We start from the raw sequence: 19,662 nt of genomic DNA, 5'->3' as shown, positions 1-19,662 counted from the left end.
GGAAAAGGCATTCAGAATAGTCCACAGGCAAGACCTTTTCATAGGAAAGCTAGGTGTCAGCCGGGCAAGGTGGGGCAAAAGATTTCGAAATCCAGTTGTGGTTCATTTTAATGAAGGTTAGATCATCTACATTTTGGGTAGCCAGACGAGTCCTTTTTTCTGTTAGTATTGAACCTGCAGCACTGAATACTCTTTCTGATAGGACACTAGCTGCCGGGCAAGCAAGCTCCTGCAATGCATATTCTGCCAATTCTGGCCAGGTGTCTAATTTTGATGCCCAGTAATCAAATGGGAATGACGGTTGAGGGAGAACATCGATAAGGGATGAAAAATAGTTTGTAACCATACTGGACAAATGTTATCTCCTGTCACTTTGAATTGATGCTGCAGTACCTGTCCTGTCTGCGGTCATAGCAAAATCACTCCACAACCTGGTCAGAAAACCCCTCTGGCCAACGCCACTTCTGATTTCTGCCCCTCTAACTCCTCTGGTCTGCTGGCCCCTGCAGCTCGTGTGAGAACGATCACGGGCGCTGTGTGCAGGGAATGCCAGAAGCAAACGGTCAACAAGAGTTGATTGTTTGGTTGCTAATATTAGTTCCAAGTTCTCATGTGGCATTATATTTTGCAATTTGCCTTTATAGCGAGGATCAAGGAGGCAGGCCAACCAGTAATCGTCATCGTTCATCATTTTAGTTATGCGTGTGTCCCTTTTGAGGATACGTAAGGCATAATCCGCCATGTGGGCCAAAGTTCCAGTTCTCAAATCTGCGGTTGTGCTTGGTTGAGGGGCAGTTTCAGGCAAATCCACGTCACTTGTGTCCCTCAAAAAACCAGAACCCGGCCTTGCCGCGCCACCAATTTCCAGTGGCCCCGGAAAAGCTTCCTCATTAAAAATATAATCATCCCCATCATCCTCCTCGTCCTCCTCCTCCTCTTCGCCCGCTAACTCGTCCTGTACACTGCCCTGGCCAGACAATGGCTGACTGTCATCAAGGCTTTCCTCTTCCTCAGCTGCAGACGCCTGATCCTTTATGTGCGTCAAACTTTGCATCAGCAGACGCATTAGGGGGATGCTCATGCTTATTATGGCGTTGTCTGCACTAACCAGCCGTGTGCATTCCTCAAAACACTGAAGGACTTGACACATGTCTTGAATCTTCGACCACTGCACACCTGACAACTCCATGTCTGCCATCCTACTGCCTGCCCGTGTATGTGTATCCTCCCACAAAAACATAACAGCCCGCCTCTGTTCGCACAGTCTCTGAAGCATGTGCAGTGTTGAGTTCCACCTTGTTGCAACGTCTATGATTAGGCGATGCTGGGGAAGGTTCAAAGAACGCTGATAGGTCTGCATACGGGTGGAGTGTACGGGCGAACGGCGGATATGTGAGCAAAGTCCACGCACTTTGAGGAGCAGGTCGGATAACCCCGGATAACTTTTCAGGAAGCACTGCACCACCAGGTTTAAGGTGTGAGCCAGGCAAGGAATGTGTTTCAGTTGGGAAAGGGAGATGGCAGCCATGAAATTCCTTCCGTTATCACTCACTACCTTGCCTGCCTCAAGATCAACAGTGCCCAGCCACGACTGCATTTCTTTCTGCAAGAACTCGGACAGAACTTCCGCGGTGTGTCTGTTGTCGCCCAAACACTTCATAGCCAATACAGCCTGCTGACGTTTGCCAGTAGCTGCCCCATAATGGGAGACCTGGTGTGCAACAGTGGCAGCTGCGGATGGAGTGGTTGTGCGACTGCGGCCTGTGGACGAGCTCTCGCTTCTGCAGGAGGACGAAGAGGAGGAGGAGGGGGTGCGAACGGCTACAGCCAACTGTTTCCTAGACCGTGGGCTAGGCAGAACTGTCCCAAACTTGCTGTCCCCTGTGGACCCTGCATCCACCACATTTACCCAGTGTGCCGTGATGGACACGTAACGTCCCTGGCCATGCCTACTGGTCCATGCATCTGTTGTCAGGTGCACCTTTGTGCTCACAGATTGCCTGAGTGCATGGACGATGCGCTCTTTAACATGCTGGTGGAGGGCTGGGATGGCTTTTCTGGAAAAAAAGTGTCGACTGGGTAGCTCGTAGCGTGGTACAGCGTAGTCCATCAGGGCTTTGAAAGCTTCGCTTTCAACTAACCGGTAGGGCATCATCTCTAACGAGATTAGTCTAGCTATGTGGGCGTTCAAACCCTGTGTACGCGGATGCGAGGCTAAGTACTTCCTTTTTCTAACCATAGTCTCATGTAGGGTGAGCTGGACTGGAGAGCTGGAGATCGTGGAACTAGCGGGGGTGCCGGTGGACATGGCAGACTGAGAGACGGTGGGAGATGGTATTGTTGCCGCCGGTGCCCTAGATGCAGTGTTTCCTACTACAAAACTGGTGATTCCCTGACCCTGACTGCTTTGGCCTGGCAAAGAAACCTGCACAGATACTGCAGGTGGTGCGGAAAATGGTGGCCCTACACTGCCGGAAGGGATGTTGCGTTGCTGACTAGCTTCATTGGCCGAGGGTGCTACAACCTTAAGGGACGTTTGGTAGTTAGTCCAGGCTTGCAAATGCATGGTGGTTAAATGTCTATGCATGCAACTTGTATTGAGACTTTTCAGATTCTGTCCTCTGCTTAAGGTAGTTGAACATTTTTGACAGATGACTTTGCGCTGATCAATTGGATGTTGTTTAAAAAAATGCCAGACTGCACTCTTTCTAGCATCGGATACCTTTTCAGGCATTGCAGACTGAGCTTTAACCGGATGGCCACGCTGTCCTCCAACAGGTTTTGGCTTTGCCACGCGTTTTGGGTAAGATACGGGCCCGGCAGATGGAACCTGTTGCGATGTTGATGCCTGCTGCGGCCCCTCCTCCTCCGCTTCAGAACTGCTGCCGCCTGCACCCTGTTCCCCCAATGGCTGCCAATCGGGGTCAAGAACTGGGTCATCTATTACCTCTTCTTGTAGCTCGTGTGCAACTTCGTCTGTGTCACCGTGTCGGTCGGTGGTATAGCGTTCGTGATGGGGCAACATAGTCTCATCAGGGTCTGATTCTTGATCATTACCCTGCGAGGGCAATGTTGTGGTCTGAGTCAAAGGACCAGGATAGTAGTCTGGCTGTGGCTGTGCATCAGTGCACTCCATGTCAGATTCAACTTGTAATGGGCATGGACTGTTAACTGCTTCACTTTCTAAGCCAGGGACGGTATGTGTAAAGAGCTCCATGGAGTAACCCGTTGTGTCGCCTGCTGCATTCTTCTCTGTTGTTGTTTTTGCTGAAGAGGACAAGGAAGCGACTTGTCCCTGACCGTGAACATCCACTAACGACGCGCTGCTTTGACATTTACCAGTTTCACGAGAGGAGGCAAAAGAGCTAGAGGCTGAGTCAGCAAGATAAGCCAAAACTTGCTCTTGCTGCTCCGGCTTTAAAAGCGGTTTTCCTACTCCCAGAAAAGGGAGCGTTCGAGGCCTTGTGTAGCCAGACGACGAACCTGGCTCCACAGCTCCAGACTTAGGTGCAATATTTTTTTTCCCACGACCAGCTGATGCTCCACCACTACCACTACCCTCATTACCAGCTGACAATGAACGCCCCCGGCCACGACCTCTTCCACCAGACTTCCTCATTGTTTTAAAAACGTAACCAAACTAACGGTATTTGTTGCTGTCACACAACTTACACGGTGAGCTATAACTTCAGTATGATTTAGCTACCCCTTTACAGGTGAGTGAGACCACAACGAAAATCAGGCACAATGTTACACACGCTGTTGTTGGTGGCAACAAATGAGAGAGATGCCACACACGCAGGACTGTCACTGAAGCACAAATGTAAATATTAATCTCCCACTGATTTGATTTTTTTTTTTTTTCAGGGAGACTTTAGGAAAAAAAAATAATAGAATAAAATGATTTTTTCAGGAAGAATTTAGAAACCAAATAAAATAAAATGATTTTTTCAGGGAGAATTTAGAAAACAAATAAAACAAAAAAAGGCTTTCTATGGCCCACTGAGTGAGAGATGACGCACACAGGAGTCAGGAGTGGCACACAAGCCCAGAGGCCAATATTTTTCTCCCACTGATTGATTTAGTGATTTTTTCAGGTAGATTTTGGAACCCAAATCAAGCAAAAAAATAAATAGGCTTTCTATGGCCCACAATTGGAGAGAGAGAGAGAGATGGCACACCCAGGAGTCAAGACTGGCACACAAGCAGAAAGGGCAATATTAATCTCCCACTGATTTGATTTTTTTTTTTTTTCAGGGAGACTTTAGAAAAAAAAAATAATTAAAAAAAATGATTTTTTCAGGAAGAATTTAGAAACCAAATAAAATAAAATGATTTTTTCAGGGAGAATTTAGAAAACAAATAAAACAAAAAAAGGCTTTCTATGGCCCACTGAGTGAGAGATGACGCACACAGGAGTCAGGAGTGGCACACAAGCCCAGAGGCCAATATTTATCTCCCACTGATTGATTTAGTGATTTTTTCAGGTAGATTTTGGAACCCAAATCAAGTAAAAAAAATAAATAGGCTTTCTATGGCCCACAATTGGAGAGAGAGAGAGATGGCACACCCAGGAGTCAAGACTGGCACACAAGCAGAAAGGGCAATATTAATCTCCCACTGATTTGTTGTTTTTTTTTTTTTTCAGGGAGACTTTAGGAAAAAAAATAATAGAATAAAATGATTTTTTCAGGAAGAATTTAGAAACCAAATAAAATAAAATGATTTTTTCAGGGAGAATTTAGAAAACAAATAAAACAAAAAAAGGCTTTCTATGGCCCACTGAGTGAGAGATGACGCACACAGGAGTCAGGAGTGGCACACAAACCCTGAGGCCAATATTTTTCTCCCACTGATTGATGTAGTGATTTTTTCAGGTACATTTTAGAACCCAAATCAAGCAAAAAAATAAATAGGCTTTCTATGGCCCACTATTTGTGAGAGAGATGGCACGCTCAGGACTGGCACACAAGCCCAGAGGCCAATATTAATCTCCCACTTTTTTTTTTTTGTTCCAGGGAAAATTTATAAACCCAATAAAAAAAATAATAAATAGGCTTTCTATGGCCCACTATCTGAGAGAGAGAGATGGCACGCTTAGGACTGGCACACAAGCCCAAAGGCCAATATTAATCTCCCACTGATTGATTTATTGATTTTTTCAGGTAGAATTTAGAACCCAAATAAAGCAAAAAAAAAAAAAAAAAAGGGCTTTTTATGGCCCACTGAGTGAGTGATGATGCACACAGGAGTCAGGAGTGGCACACAAGCCCTGAGGCCAATATTTTTCTCCCACTGATTGATGTAGTGATTTTTTCAGTTAGATTTTAGAACCAAAATCAAGCAAAAAAATAAATAGGCTTTCTATGGCCCACTATTTGTGAGAGAGATGGCACACACAGGACTGGCACACAAGCCCAGAGGCCAATATTAATCTCCCACTTTTTTTTTTTGTTCCAGGGAAAATTTATAAACCCAATAAAAAAAATAATAAATAGGCTTTCTATGGCCCACTATCTGAGAGAGAGAGATGGCACGCTTAGGACTGGCACACAAGCCCAAAGGCCAATATTAATCTCCCACTGATTGATTTATTGATTTTTCAGGTAGAATTTAGAACCCAAATAAAGCAAAAAAAAAAAAAAAGGTCTTTCTATGGCCCACTGAGTGAGTGATGATGCACACAGGAGTCAGGAGTGGCACACAAGCCCTGAGGCCAATATTTTTCTCCCACTGATTGATGTAGTGATTTTTTCAGGTAGATTTTAGAACCAAAATCAAGCAAAAAAATAAATAGGCTTTCTATGGCCCACTATTTGTGAGAGAGATGGCACGCTCAGGACTGGCACACAAGCCCAGAGGCCAATATTAATCTCCCACTTTTTTTTTTTTTGTTCCAGGGAAAATTTATAAACCCAATAAAAAAAATAATAAATAGGCTTTCTATGGCCCACTATCTGAGAGAGAGAGATGGCACGCTTAGGACTGGCACACAAGCCCAAAGGCCAATATTAATCTCCCACTGATTGATTTATTGATTTTTTCAGGTAGAATTTAGAACCCAAATAAAGCAAAAAAAAAAAAATAGTCTTTTTATGGCCCACTGACTGAGAGATGGCACAGATAGGGATGGCACTCTAGCAGAAATGCCAATCTTAATCTCCCACAAAAGAAAAAAAAAAAAAAAAAAAGGAACTGTCCTTCAATTACTATCTCCCTGCAGTAATCTCAGCCAGGTATGGCAGGCAGCAATAAGGAGTGGACTGATGCACAAATTAAATAAAAAGTGTGGACAAACAAACAAGATAGCTGTGCAGAAAGGAAGGAACAAGAGGATTTGTGCTTTGAAAAAAGCAGTTGGTTTGCACAGCGGCGTACACACAGCAATGCAGCTATCAGGGAGCCTTCTAGGGCAGCCCAATGAGCTACAGCGCTGAGGGGAAAAAAAAAAAAAAAAATGTTGCTTCCACTGTCCCTGCACACCGAAGGTGGTGTTGGGCAGTGGAAATCGCTACAGCACAAGCGGTTTGGTGGTTAATGGACCCTGCCTAACGCTATCCCTGCTTCTGACGAAGCGGCAGCAACCTCTCCCTAAGCTCAGATCAGCAACAGTAAGATGGCGGTCGGCGGGAACTCCCCTTTATAGCCCCTGTGACGCCGCAGACAGCAAGCCAATCACTGCAATGCCCTTCTCTAAGATGGTGGGGACCAGGACCTATGTCATCACGCTGCCCACACTCTGCGTTTACCTTCATTGGCTGAGAAATGGCGCTTTTCGCGTCATTGAAACGCGACTTTGGCGCGAAAGTCGCGTACCGCATGGCCGACCCCGCACAGGGGTCGGATCGGGTTTCATGAAACCCGACTTTGCCAAAAGTCGGCGACTTTTGAAAATGAACGACCCGTTTCGCTCAACCCTAATTAAGGACACTGCTCTCTCCTGGTTCTCTGCCTATCTTTCTAACCTCTCCTTCAGTGTTCTGTTCTCTGGCTCCACTTCATCTCCTCTTCCTCTCACTGTTGGGGTACCTCAGGGCTCACTCCTTGGCCCCCTTCTCTTCTCCCTCTACACAGCCCCAATTGGACAGCCCATCAGCAGATTTGGCTTTCAGTACCATCTTTACGCTGATGACACACAACTATACACGTCATCCGCTGACCTTACTCCTGCTGTACTACAGAACACAACTGACTGTCTGTCCGCAGTCTCCAACATCATGTCCGCTCTCTATCTGAAACTCAACCTCTCCAAAACTGAACTTCTTCTGCTCCCGCCATCTACTAACCTCCCTAAATCTGACATTTCCCTCTCCGTGCGTGGCACCATAATAAAACCCCGGCAGCAGGCGCGCTGTCTGGGTGTTATGTTTGACTCCGATCTCTCCTTCACCTCCCATATACAATCTCTTGCCCGCTCGTGCCGCTTACACCTAAAGAACATCTCTAGAATCCGCCCTTTTCTCACCATGGAAACAACAAAAACCCTCACTGTCGCCCTGATCCACTCCCTCCTGGACTACTGTAATGCTCTATTAATTGGCCTCCCCCTCACGCGACTTTCCCCTCTCCAGTCTATCCTTAATGCAGCAGCCAGGGTCATCCATCTGGCTAATCATTACTCGGACGCGTCCGCTCTTCGCCAGTCGTTACACTGGCTGCCCATTCATTACAGGATACAATTCAAAGTACTTGTTCTCACCCACAAAGCTCTCCACAGTGCGGCACCCACTTACATCTCCTCCCTCATTTCGGTCTATCGGCCTAGCCGACCGCTGCACTCTGCAAATGACTTTCGACCAACCTCTGCACTAATCCGTACCTCCCACTCCCGACTCCAAGACTTCTGCCGCACTGCGCCAATCCTCTGGAATGCTCTACCCCAAGATATTGGGACTATCCACAATTTGCATAGTTTTAGGCGCTCGCTCAAAACACATTTGTCCAGAGTGGCTTACCACGTTCACTAATCAAAGTATTTTTATGTTTGTGTGTGTGTAGCCCATTCACTATTTAATTATTGTATTGTTAACGTTGTTACTTATGACTGTTGTGTTTGAAACTGTTAAACTGTAAAGCGCTGCTGAATATGTTGGCGCTATATAAATAAAGATTATTATTAATATTATTATTCTGTAAAGCTAGAATAATGTCCGGTTTATGGAGTACAGATGGAATGGTTGCACAAGGTGAATGCATCAACGCCCCGATGTCTAAGACCTATGTGCCAGTGGAGGCATACAGGATAAATCTGCTAGCCCAGATGGTTATCCAACACTGACAGCTACTCTGTATACATACTCCATGTCTTCTGTTCATCAGATAACCCGCTTTAATTACCTGTTCACAGGCAGGCAGTGATCCAAGGCCCCCAGTCTTTGATCTGTAGAACTCCTCTTATGACAAACAGCATGTGGTGGTAATGTTCACATCACGTTCATCACTATGTTCAGGGCGAACCTTCGCAAAACGGGATTTGGGCGTACACCCAGATGGGTCATTGACTATAATGACGCAGTGTGACATAATTTTCGGCTGTATACGCCTATTGGATGGGGGCAGCAACTCTTAGTCCATTATGTCTTGCTGCCCATCTCAACAAGGCGTATACAGTCGAAAATGATGGCCCTGTCGGCGCTAATGTGTTTTGCATGGGTTTAGCTGTAAGCCTCGATGGAGCCACTGGGAAAAGCTATGTGTGTATGGCCGAAGAAATCTAACCTGACCGTTGCAAAGAAATCTAACCAGAGCGTTGATCAGTTGCTTTTTTACCCAGTTTTGATAAATAATTCCCAATGACTTTATTCTGTATATATTGGGTTTCTAGCAACTGACTTTTACTAGTGCTCCTTCCTAGATAAAGTAAAAAAAAAATACAGAAAACACAATTTTAGCGTTGTTCTTCCAGGACGCAAGCAATGTGCTGTCAGCCTGTGGAAAATAAATGTAATAACCGTTAAACAACAAGCCATGATTCCAGCATACTAATGTATGCAGCTTCTTCACGTAGCATTTTTAGACTAAAACTGCAGGGACAAGCAAGTCCGCATGACTGCCAAGCGTAGCTGAAAATTGCCATGTTTAGGCTTGGCGCTCATTAATTATAAAGACATTTGCTTTGCTGCATTTACCCCACAGAGTATAAAGATTTACAGGGTAGCTCCACTCTTCAGTAATGCACAAGGAATAGCTCACATCTGTCCCCCGATATATTATAATTAACTAAAAGACATCATTCAGCTAACAAAAATAATCTGGCCGCACTGACCTCTTCGTCGATTTTTCAGCTGCTCAAAATTACTGCCACGGTGGTATATGTACATTTCACTGCTGAATTACATGTGAAATACATTTTATCTCTAAGGAACCCCATATGTTACAAAATGCATTAACTTCACTACAATAAAGATGATAAACATGACTTATGAACACTGGGTGTCTTACTGCTCGGACACTTGCAATTTCAAGAACAGGAGTTGCGTGTGTCTTCCACATGCAATTTCAAGAACAGGAGTTGCGTGCGTCTTCCACTTGCAATTTGAAGAACAGGAGTGGCGTGCGTCTTCCACTTGCAATTTCAAGAACAGGAGTGGCGTGCGTCTTCCACTTGCAATTTCAAGAACAGGAGTTGCGTGCATCTTCCACTTGCAATTTCAAGAACAGGAGTTGCGTGCGTTTGCCACTTACAATTTCAAGAACAGGAGTTGCGTGCGTCTTCTACTTGCAATTTCAAGAACAGGAGTTACGTCTGTCTTCCACTTGCAATTTCAAGAACAGGTGTGGCGTGCAAATTCAAGAACAGGAGTTGCGTGCGTCTTCCACTTACAATTTCAAGAACAGGAGTTGCGTGCGTCTTCCACTAGCAATTTCAAGAACAGGAGTGGCGTGTGTCTTCCACTTGCAATTTCAAGGACAGGAGTGGCGTGCGTCTTCCACATGCAATTTCAAGAACATGAGTGGTGTGCATTTTCCACTTGCAATTTCAAGAACAGGAGTTGCGTATGCTTCCACTTGCAATTTCAAGAACAGTTGTTGCGTGCATCTTCCACTTGCAATTTCAACAACAGGAGTTGCGTGCATCTTCCACTTGCAATTTCAAGAACAAGAGTTGCGTGCGCTTTCCACTTACAATTTCAAGAACAGGAGTTGCATTCATCTTCTACTTTCAATTTCAAGAACAGGAGTTGCGTCCGTCTTCCACTTGCAATTTCAAGAAAAGGAGTTGCGTGCGTCTTCCACTTGTAATCTCAAGAACAGGAGTTGCGTGCGTCTTCCACATGCAATTTCAAGAACAGGAGTGGCGTGCGTCTTCCACTTGCAATTTCAAGAACAGGAATTGCGTGCGTCTTCCACTTGCAATTTAAAGAACAGGAGTGGTGTGCATCTTCCACTTGTAATTTCAAGAACAGGAGTGGCATGAGTCTTCCACTTGCAATTTCAAGAATAGGAGTGGGGTGGGTCTTCCACTTGTAATCTCAAGAACAGGAGTTTCGTGCGTTTTCCACATGCAATTTCAAAAACAGGAGTGGCGTGCGTCTTCCACTTGCAATTTCAAGAACAGGAATTGCGTGCATCTTCCACTTGCAATTTAAAGAACAGAAGTTGCGTGCATCTTCTACTTGCAATTTCAAGAACAGGAGTTGCGTGCGTCTTCCACTTGTAATTTCAAGAACAGGAGTTGCGTGCGTCTTCCACTTGTAATTTCAAGAACAGGAGTGGCATGCGTCTTCCACTTGTAATTTCAAGAACAGGATTTGGGGGCGTCTTCCACTTGCAATTTCAAGAACAGGAGTTGCGTGCGTCTTCCACTTGCAATTTAAAGAACAGGAGTTGCATGTGTCTTCCACTTGCAATTTCAAGAACAGGAGTGGCGTGCGTCTTCCACTTGTAATTTCAAGAACAGGAGTGGCGTGCGTCTTCCGCTTGCAATTTCAAGAACAGGAGTTGCATGCGTCTTCCACTTTTAATTTCAAGAACAGGAGTTGCGTGCGTTTTCCACTTGCAATTTCAAGAACAGGAGTTGCATGCATCTTCCACTTGCAATTTTCAAGAACAAAAGTTGCGTGCGTCTTCCACTTGCAATTTAAAGAACAGGAGTGGCGTGCGTCTTCCACTTGCAATTTCAAAAACAGGAGTTGCATGCCTCTTCCACTTGCAATTTCAAGAACATGAGTTGCGTGCGTCTTCCACTTGTAATTTCAAGAACAGGAGTTGAGTGTGTCTTCCACTTACAATTTCAAGAACAGGAGTTGCATGCGTCCTTCACTTGCAATTTAAAGAACAGGAGTGGCGGGCCTCTTCCATTTGTAATTTCAAGAAGAGGAGTGGCGTGCGTCTTCCACTTGCAATTTAAAGAACAGGAGTTGAGTGCGTCTTCTAATTGCAATTTCAAGAACAGGAGTTGCGTGCGTCTTCCGCTTGCAATTTCAAGAACAGGAGTTGCGTGCGTCTTCCACTTTTAATTTCAAGAACAGGAATTGTGTGCATCTTCCACTTGCAATTTCAAGAACAGGAGTTGCATGCATCTTCCACTTGCAATTTCAAGAACAAAAGTTGCGTGCGTTTTACACTTACAATTTCAAGAACAGGAGTTGCGTGCGTCTTCCACTTGTAATTTCAAGAACAGGAGTTGCGTGCGTCCTTCACTTGCAATTTCAAGAACAGGAGTGGCGTGCGTCTTCCACTTGTAATTTCAAGAGCAGGAGTTGAGTGCGTCTTCCAATTGCAATTTCAAGAACAAGAGTTGCATGTGTTTTCCACTTGTAATTTCAAGAACAGGAGTGGCATGCGTCTTCCACTTGCAATTTCAAGAACAGGAGTGGCGTGTGTCTTCCACTTGTAATTTCAAGAACAGGAGTGGCGTGCGTCTTCCACGTGCAATTTAAAGAACAGGAGTGGCGTGCGTCTTCCAATTGCAATTTCAAGAACAGGAGTTGCGTGCGTCTTTCACTTGCAATTTCAAGAACAGGAGTTGCGTGCGTCTTCCACTTGCAATTTAAAGAACAGGAGTGGCGTGCGTCTTCCACTTGCAATTTCAAAAACAGGAGTTGCATGCCTCTTCCACTTGCAATTTCAAGAACATGAGTTGCGTGCGTCTTCCACTTGTAATTTCAAGAACAGAAGTTGAGTGCATCTTCCACTTACAATTTCAAGAACAGGAGTTGCATGCGTCCTTCACTTGCAATTTAAAGAACAGGAGTGGCGGGCCTCTTCCACTCGTAATTTCAAGAAGAGGAGTGGCGTGTGTCTTCCAATTGCAATTTAAAGAACAGGAGTGGCATGCGTCTTCCACTTGCAATTTAAAGAACAGGAGTTGAGTGCGTCTTCTAACTGCAATTTCAAGAACAGGAGTTGAGTGCGTCTTCTAATTGCAATTTCAAGAACAGGAGTTGCGTGCGTCCTCCACTTACAATTTCAGGAACAGGAGTTGCGTGCGTCTTCCAATTGCAATTTCAAGAACAGGAATTGTGTGCATCTTCCACTTACAATTTCAAGAACAGGAGTTGTGTGCATCTTCCACTTACAATTTCTAGAACAGGAGTTGCGTGCTTCTTCCACTTACAATTTCAAGAACTGGAGTTGCGTGCGTCTTCCACTTACAATTTCAAGAACAGGAGTTGCGTGCGTCTTCCAATTGCAATTTCAAGAACAGGAATTGCATGCATCTTCCACTTACAATTTCAAGAACAGGAGTTGCGTGCTTCTTCCACTTACAATTTCAAGAACTGGAGTTGCGTGCGTCTTCCACTTACAATTTCAAGAACAGGAGTTGCGTGCGTCTTCCAATTGCAATTTCAAGAACAGGAATTGCGTGCATCTTCCACTTACAATTTCAAGAACAGGAGTTGCGTGCTTCTTCCACTTACAATTTCAAGAACTGGAGTTGCGTGCGTCTTCCACTTACAATTTCAAGAACAGGAGTTGCGTGCGTCTTCCAATTGCAATTTCAAGAACAGGAATTGCATGCATTGTCCACTTACAATTTCAAGAACAGGAGTTGCGTGCTTCTTCCACTTACAATTTCAAGAACTGGAGTTGCGTGCGTCTTCCACTTACAATTTCAAGAACAGGAGTTGCGTGCGTCTTCCAATTGCAATTTCAAGAACAGGAATTGCATGCATCTTCCACTTACAATTTTAAGAACAGGAGTTGCGTGCATTGTCCACTTACAATTTCAAGAACAGGAGCTGCGTGCTTCTTCCACTTACAATTTCAAGAACAGAAGTTGCGTGCGTCTTCCACTTACAATTTCAAGAACAGGAGTTGCGTGCGTCTTCCAATTGCAATTTCAAGAACAGGAGTTGCGTGCGTCTTCCACTTGCAATTTCAAGAACAAGATTTGGGGCGTCTTCTTTGTTCCTCCCAATTGCTGATCAGAAGTGAAAAGGAGTTTGAATAAGGCCTCATTCACATTTGTACATTGCCCTTATTTTAAGCACTGCATCAGAATTTCCATTTAAATCCCCGAGAATATCGAGACTCCGATAGAAATTCCTGATGGAGCCAGCAGTATAATGCAAAATGCAACAGACAGCAGATTTTCTGGGAAGTCTCATTGTTAAAAATGGCAAACCATTTGAGATACAAGAAAGTGTGAGACACAGGGTTCCAGGCAGGCTTGGACTAGCCCACAGGACAGGAGGAGAATCCTCCGGTGGGCCCCTGTGCAGGTCCGTCATAAGGGCAAGTACTGACTTCGCACTATATACTGGAATCACTATGTTCAGACAATGGCGGCATCTTATTCATTTAACAACTTACCCAGTTCATTGTTATATACATTTGTGATTGAGGATAATGTCATATTTGTATGTAGCTGAAAAGTGCGGCCCTGGAGTTGGTTACTGGTGAGACCCTGGCACCCCAGTCTGACACTGGTTCTAGGAATATATAAAGAGGAATATAGGTGTTGGGATTGTAGGTGGGCAAAAAATACTGTATCACTATGTACCCACATTGATTATTTGGTGAGTTTCTGATGTTGCATATTTTCTGCAGCTGTTAGGTTACTTGCATTTATGAGTGCGTTTATTTATTTACATGCATTTTTAACTCTACGGTTTTTGTCTCTTTGGTTTGTCAAGTTTTAAATAAAGCTGCTTTGCTTTTGATCCTTCCTTCCTGTTATTTATCTTTAACAAAACTTTATTGATAGTCACATAGGGATTACACTCCTTTTTAGTGTGTTACCAAAAAGGAAACACACTAAAAACAATTGTGGGTTTTATCTGCAAATTTTCAACATCTAATACAATTCTATGGGGCAAATCTGCACAGAAAACTCAGTGTACCCGCAGGAAAAATCGACTTGTGGATTTGAAAAACTCATCGCAAGGTCAAAAAACAAAACACAGGAAGTACGAGAGTCCTATAAATCCCTTTCACTTTGTTTAAATTGTAAGACACTGCGTTTTTTTTTGCACAGCAAAAATATGCTGTGTCCAAAAAAATCATCATTATAACTTTATCTCGTAAGGAAAAAACTACACTTAGGGTTACGTGCACATAGTGTATTTTCCAAGCGTAATTTGCCCAGTATTTGCCTGTTCTGATCCGATTTTGAGAATTAGAATAGGACAAGCTCAATGCATCTGTAAAAGCTCACAGCACATCGTCACTGCACATACAGTAGATACAGGAATGTAGCCTTATTATGTATAGCACAGTCCCTTAGTATATGGTATACTCACTTATTATGTATAGCAGTCCCTTAGTATATAGTGTACTCACCTATTATGTATAATACCATCCTTAGTTATATAGTTTCCTCTTTTATTATGTATAACACCATCCTTAGTTACATAGTTTGCTCTTTTATGTATAATACCATCCCTTATTACATACCATCCTCTCTAGTTATATATGGTGCCGTCCCTTGTTATATAGCTTATGTTATATAGTCCCTTATGTGCTGTCTCTTACATAGTGTATTCTTGTTATTTTTGTTTTTCACAGCACCCTCTTTTATTACACAGTCCCCTCTCTTGTTAGATATACAATGACTGCTGATGGAGCAGCCGGTGACCAGATGACCAGTCCATCAGCTCCTGCATCAGAAAAGAAGCTTTCCCATGCTCCATCAGCCGTCATTGCATTATACATCTGAGACAGGACGGTAATGTAATAATAATAAGAGACTATGTAATATATATACATATAAGTATGTGTGTGGTGTGAGGCAGTGAGCGGTGTCACATGCGAGCGTCACTATGTGCTCCCCCCCAGGATGGAGGCGTATTGAGGCCATGGGAGTGAATTGCAGTCACAGGCATAGCTGTGATTGCAATGCAGAATAAAAATAAATGTTAGTCTTGGGCAAGCTATTTGTCCAAGGCAGATTTAAGAATATCTACCATGGGCTTTTATTTTTTAAATGGACTACAGGAAGGTAGTGGGGCAGTCCGTTTCCTCACCAGCCCGGGTTTTCCATGTGGCCTATGGCCACAGGTTCATTGGTAAAAAAAAACCCTGCAGCAGGGGGGTAGGGGTGTCAGTGTGGAGTTTGCAAGGTGTAGAGCAGACGGCTCTGCAAAAGCTCAGCCTGTGTGAGGGAACACAGGGTCCGGCAGAGCGAACTCCTGCACCCTCAGAATTCAAGGCGGTGCAGTCGCCCACGGCAACCGCTCCTGGTTATGGACTGTCTTGTTTCCTTTTCACGAGCAAACGCAATCGTATCGAACAAAATTTAGCAATATCATGAAGCATTGTGTTGAAGCATTCTAGAGTTATTACCTCTTAAAGTGACAGTGGTCACAATTGAAAATAATGGCCTGGTCAGGAAGGTGAAACAGACTTGAAGGGGTTAAAAGGAACCTGTCATCAGTTTTTTGTTGCCTCATCTGAGAGCGGAGACATTGATTGTAATGCTAGGTGATTTACTGGGATTCTTGCTGTAGTGCTGATAAAACGGGTTTACCTGCTGCTGCTCTGCTAGTCTTCTCACAGATGACAGATGATCGTCCTTGATATTTCTGTGCTCTGGATATCCCCACCCCTTCACCAGTGATAGGCAGCAACCTGACATGTCTACACCAGAGTTAATGTGTTTTCTCCAAGCTCTCGGATCACATCACTTAGAATGTTTTACCGGAACATATTCTCTAATGCTTTTATAATGTCTTGCTTAACTCCCAAAGGGATGAAAGCTGTATCAGGATCTTATATTAAGTTTCCCCGTGTGGCCGTGTAGCACACTTTACACACTCATTCTGCATGACTGGAAGCAGCAGAGCACAGTGAAGTGACAGATCTAGACCTGCAGGGCTCCATCTATTTAACTGGTTCGATAAAAGGAAAAATATGTTTTCTGTTCCCAAAAATTCTTTTTTTTTTCATCCTTTCAAGCCAGACATCTGGTTGTCACATATGCGTCCTACCGGCATCTATTGTAGTTTATGGTGCTGTTCACCTATCTATATTTTTTGTGTGTACATGAGATTTCTGAAATCTCATGGCTTTTGCTGGTACTGTAAAACACAGTTTAAAATTTGCATAAAAATGGAGCCAAAACGCAATGTGTGAACATAGCCTTAGTGTAAAATATACATTTTCATGCTGTTGTGTAAAGCACTGATCTATAAATGACGGCTAAGATAAAGTTGGGTTTGGTTCATGTTTTTCTACAGTTAGGAAACGAATATATTTCCTGCTACGAGAGATCCATGTAAATACTCGCCTATCTCAGAGCACTGTAGCTCACTGGTGAACTAGTAACCTAAATAAGTATAATTAAAAGATCCAGTGCTCCGCAGCATCTATTAACCCAATTTATCAGTCCTGGATGGCTGATATTTTACAAGCAGCTCTCCAGCTGGTTGGGGAACTCACACACACCGCTAATTCACGCTATATTACAAGATCAGGATTGTACAATTCTTTAATGGTTCCTATAACCAGCTATGAGTCAAAACTGTAACTTTGTACAGCAAGATCCAAGAAGAAGTAATGACCAGCAAAAGATTCTTTAAAAAAAAAATCACTTTTATTGTCCATGTTAACATCCATATGGGAAAAATCCACCTAACACCATAGGAAAAGCAGACGCGTTTCAGACAAAAGTCTTTAGTCATTGCCTTGTACCAAGTAGGTATATTTCTTGTAACTTTCAATAAGGATATTAGGAGAAACTTTATTAAATGCTTTGCTGAAGTCGAGATATACTATATCTACCGCATTTCCCTGATCTACTCAGTCAGCGATTCCATCATAGAAGGAAATTAGATTAGTCTGATATGACTTGCTCGCTACAAATCCATGCTGGCTTTGGTTAATTATTGTGTTCTTACCCAAGCACTTTCATACATGCTGTTGCATAATTTGCTATCAGAAATAGACTCCATGAGGGTGGTATGAGGGCCCAAAGTCCACAAATGGGTGTTGTTCTTACAGCCCAACACCATCCAGGGCGATTGGCATTTGCCAAAGAACACCAAGATTGGCAGATTTGACATTGGCACCCTGTTCTCTTCATGGATGAGAGCAGGTTCACACTGAGCATGACAGATGTGACAAGAGTCTGGAGATACCATGGATAACATTCTGCTGCCTGCAACATCCTCCAGCATGACCGGTTTGACAGTGGGTCTGTAATAGTGTGGGGCGGCATTTCTTTGAAGGGCCACACAGCCCTCCATGTGCTAGCCAGAAGTACCCTGACTGCCATTACGTACCAGGATATCATCAGACCCATTGCGAGACCATATGAAGGTGCACTGGGCCCTGGGTTCCTTCTGATGCATGACAATGCTAGGCCTCATGTAGCTGAAGGCATTGACCTGAATCCAATCGTGCACATCATGACTCGTTCCATCCACCAATGCCACATTGCACCACAGACTGTCCAGGAGTTAACAGATGCTATAATCCAGGTCGGGGAGGAGAGCCCTCAGGAGAACATCCGCTGCCTCATCAGGACCATGCTCAGGCATTGTAGGGAGGTAATACAGGCACGTGGAGGCCACACACACTACTGACCATCATTTCCTTGTCTTGAGGCATTTCCACTGAAGTTGGATCAGCCTGTAATTTGATTTTTCACTTTGATTTTGAGCATCATTCTAAATCCAGATCTCCATGGGACATTTTGATTTACATTGATCATTTTTATGTTTTATTGTTCTCAACACATTCCACTATGTAATGAATAAAGATTTGCAACTGGAATATTTAATTCAGTGATATCTAGGATGTGGGATTTTGCTGGCCTCTGATTAGCCAGCAGCGTGTATTGCCGCACGTCCAGTTGAAGTTTCTGCTGGTGTCGGCGGATTGCTTAACCACATGGGCTCCCACCTGCACTACCTGCAACTGCAGTCCCTGGCTAAAACACAAAAATCTCCCAAAAGTTTATTATTCTTTCAATCTTTAATAGTGCTACAGGTTTAAGTCTAATCAGTACTTTGATTTCAGTACGATCCCCGGTCTGATGATGGTTTGTAACAATAACTCCTAGGATGTCCTTACTATTGTTAAGGTCATACTGGCAGTTCTAGGTTCATAAGATATGTACAGTATATGTTGGGGGCTGACAAGACATTGCAATTGATCGCTGTATTAAGCCTGATGATGTATTCTTGTACTGATGTTCGTTCTGGTGCTGTATTCATGCACTGATCCTAAAGTAATCTTTCATTATGACACACATCATCTCTTCCCACAATCGCATACAAGATTTCTCTCGCGCATCACCCCTACTCTGGAACTCTCTAACCCAACATATCATATTCACGCTTACCGTGGAAACCATCAAAAGGAACCTGAAGACTCACTTCTTCCGACAAGCCTATAACCTGCAGTAACCACCGATCCACCAAACCGCTGCACGACCAGCTCTGCCCTCTCCTACTGTATTCTCACCCATCCTTTGTAGAATGTGAGCCCTCGCGGGCAGGGTCCTCTCTCCTCCAGCACCAGTCATGACTTGTATTGATTAAGATTATTGTACTTGTTTTTATTATGTATAACCCTCCTCACATGTAAAGCGCCATGGAATAAATGGCGCTGTAATAATAATTGTGCATCTGACAAGTTAGTGATTACTACATCCATATTTATGTTAGGAGCTTTGTACTTGGGTTTGTAAGTCGGGTGGAGGGGAAAAAAAATGGGAGTCCTACTTTGGGGTGTTGTGTAATTTGTGTAAATCCTGTATTCTTGTGAAGTACTTTTATAATACTACATTAGCAGTACTCAGTTATCACTGTGTTTCTTTGTTTTATCACATATGGACCTGCATCTTCATTATTATCATGAATCTCCTGGAGACCAGTGCCTCATCGATCAAACACACACACACACATATATCTATCTATATCTATCTCTATCTATCTATCTATCTCTATCTATCTATCTATCTATCTCTATCTATCTATCTATCTATCTCTATCTATCTATCTATCTATCTCTATCTATCTATCTATCTATCTATCTATCTATCTATCTATCTATCTATCTCTATCTATCTATCTATCTATCTATCTATCTATCTATCTATCTATCTATCTATCTCTATCTATCTCTATCTATCTATCTATCTATCTATCTATCTATCTCTATCTATCTATCTCTATCTATCTATCTCTATCTATCTATCTCTATCTATCTATCTATCTATCTATCTCTATCTATCTATCTATCTCTATCTATCTATCTATCTATCTATCTCTA

This window comes from Ranitomeya imitator, chromosome 7, assembly GCF_032444005.1.
Source record: "Ranitomeya imitator isolate aRanImi1 chromosome 7, aRanImi1.pri, whole genome shotgun sequence".
Taxonomy (NCBI): Eukaryota; Metazoa; Chordata; class Amphibia; order Anura; family Dendrobatidae; genus Ranitomeya; species Ranitomeya imitator.
The sequence above is the reverse complement of the archived record's forward strand: the minus strand, read 5'-3'. Positions refer to the sequence as shown.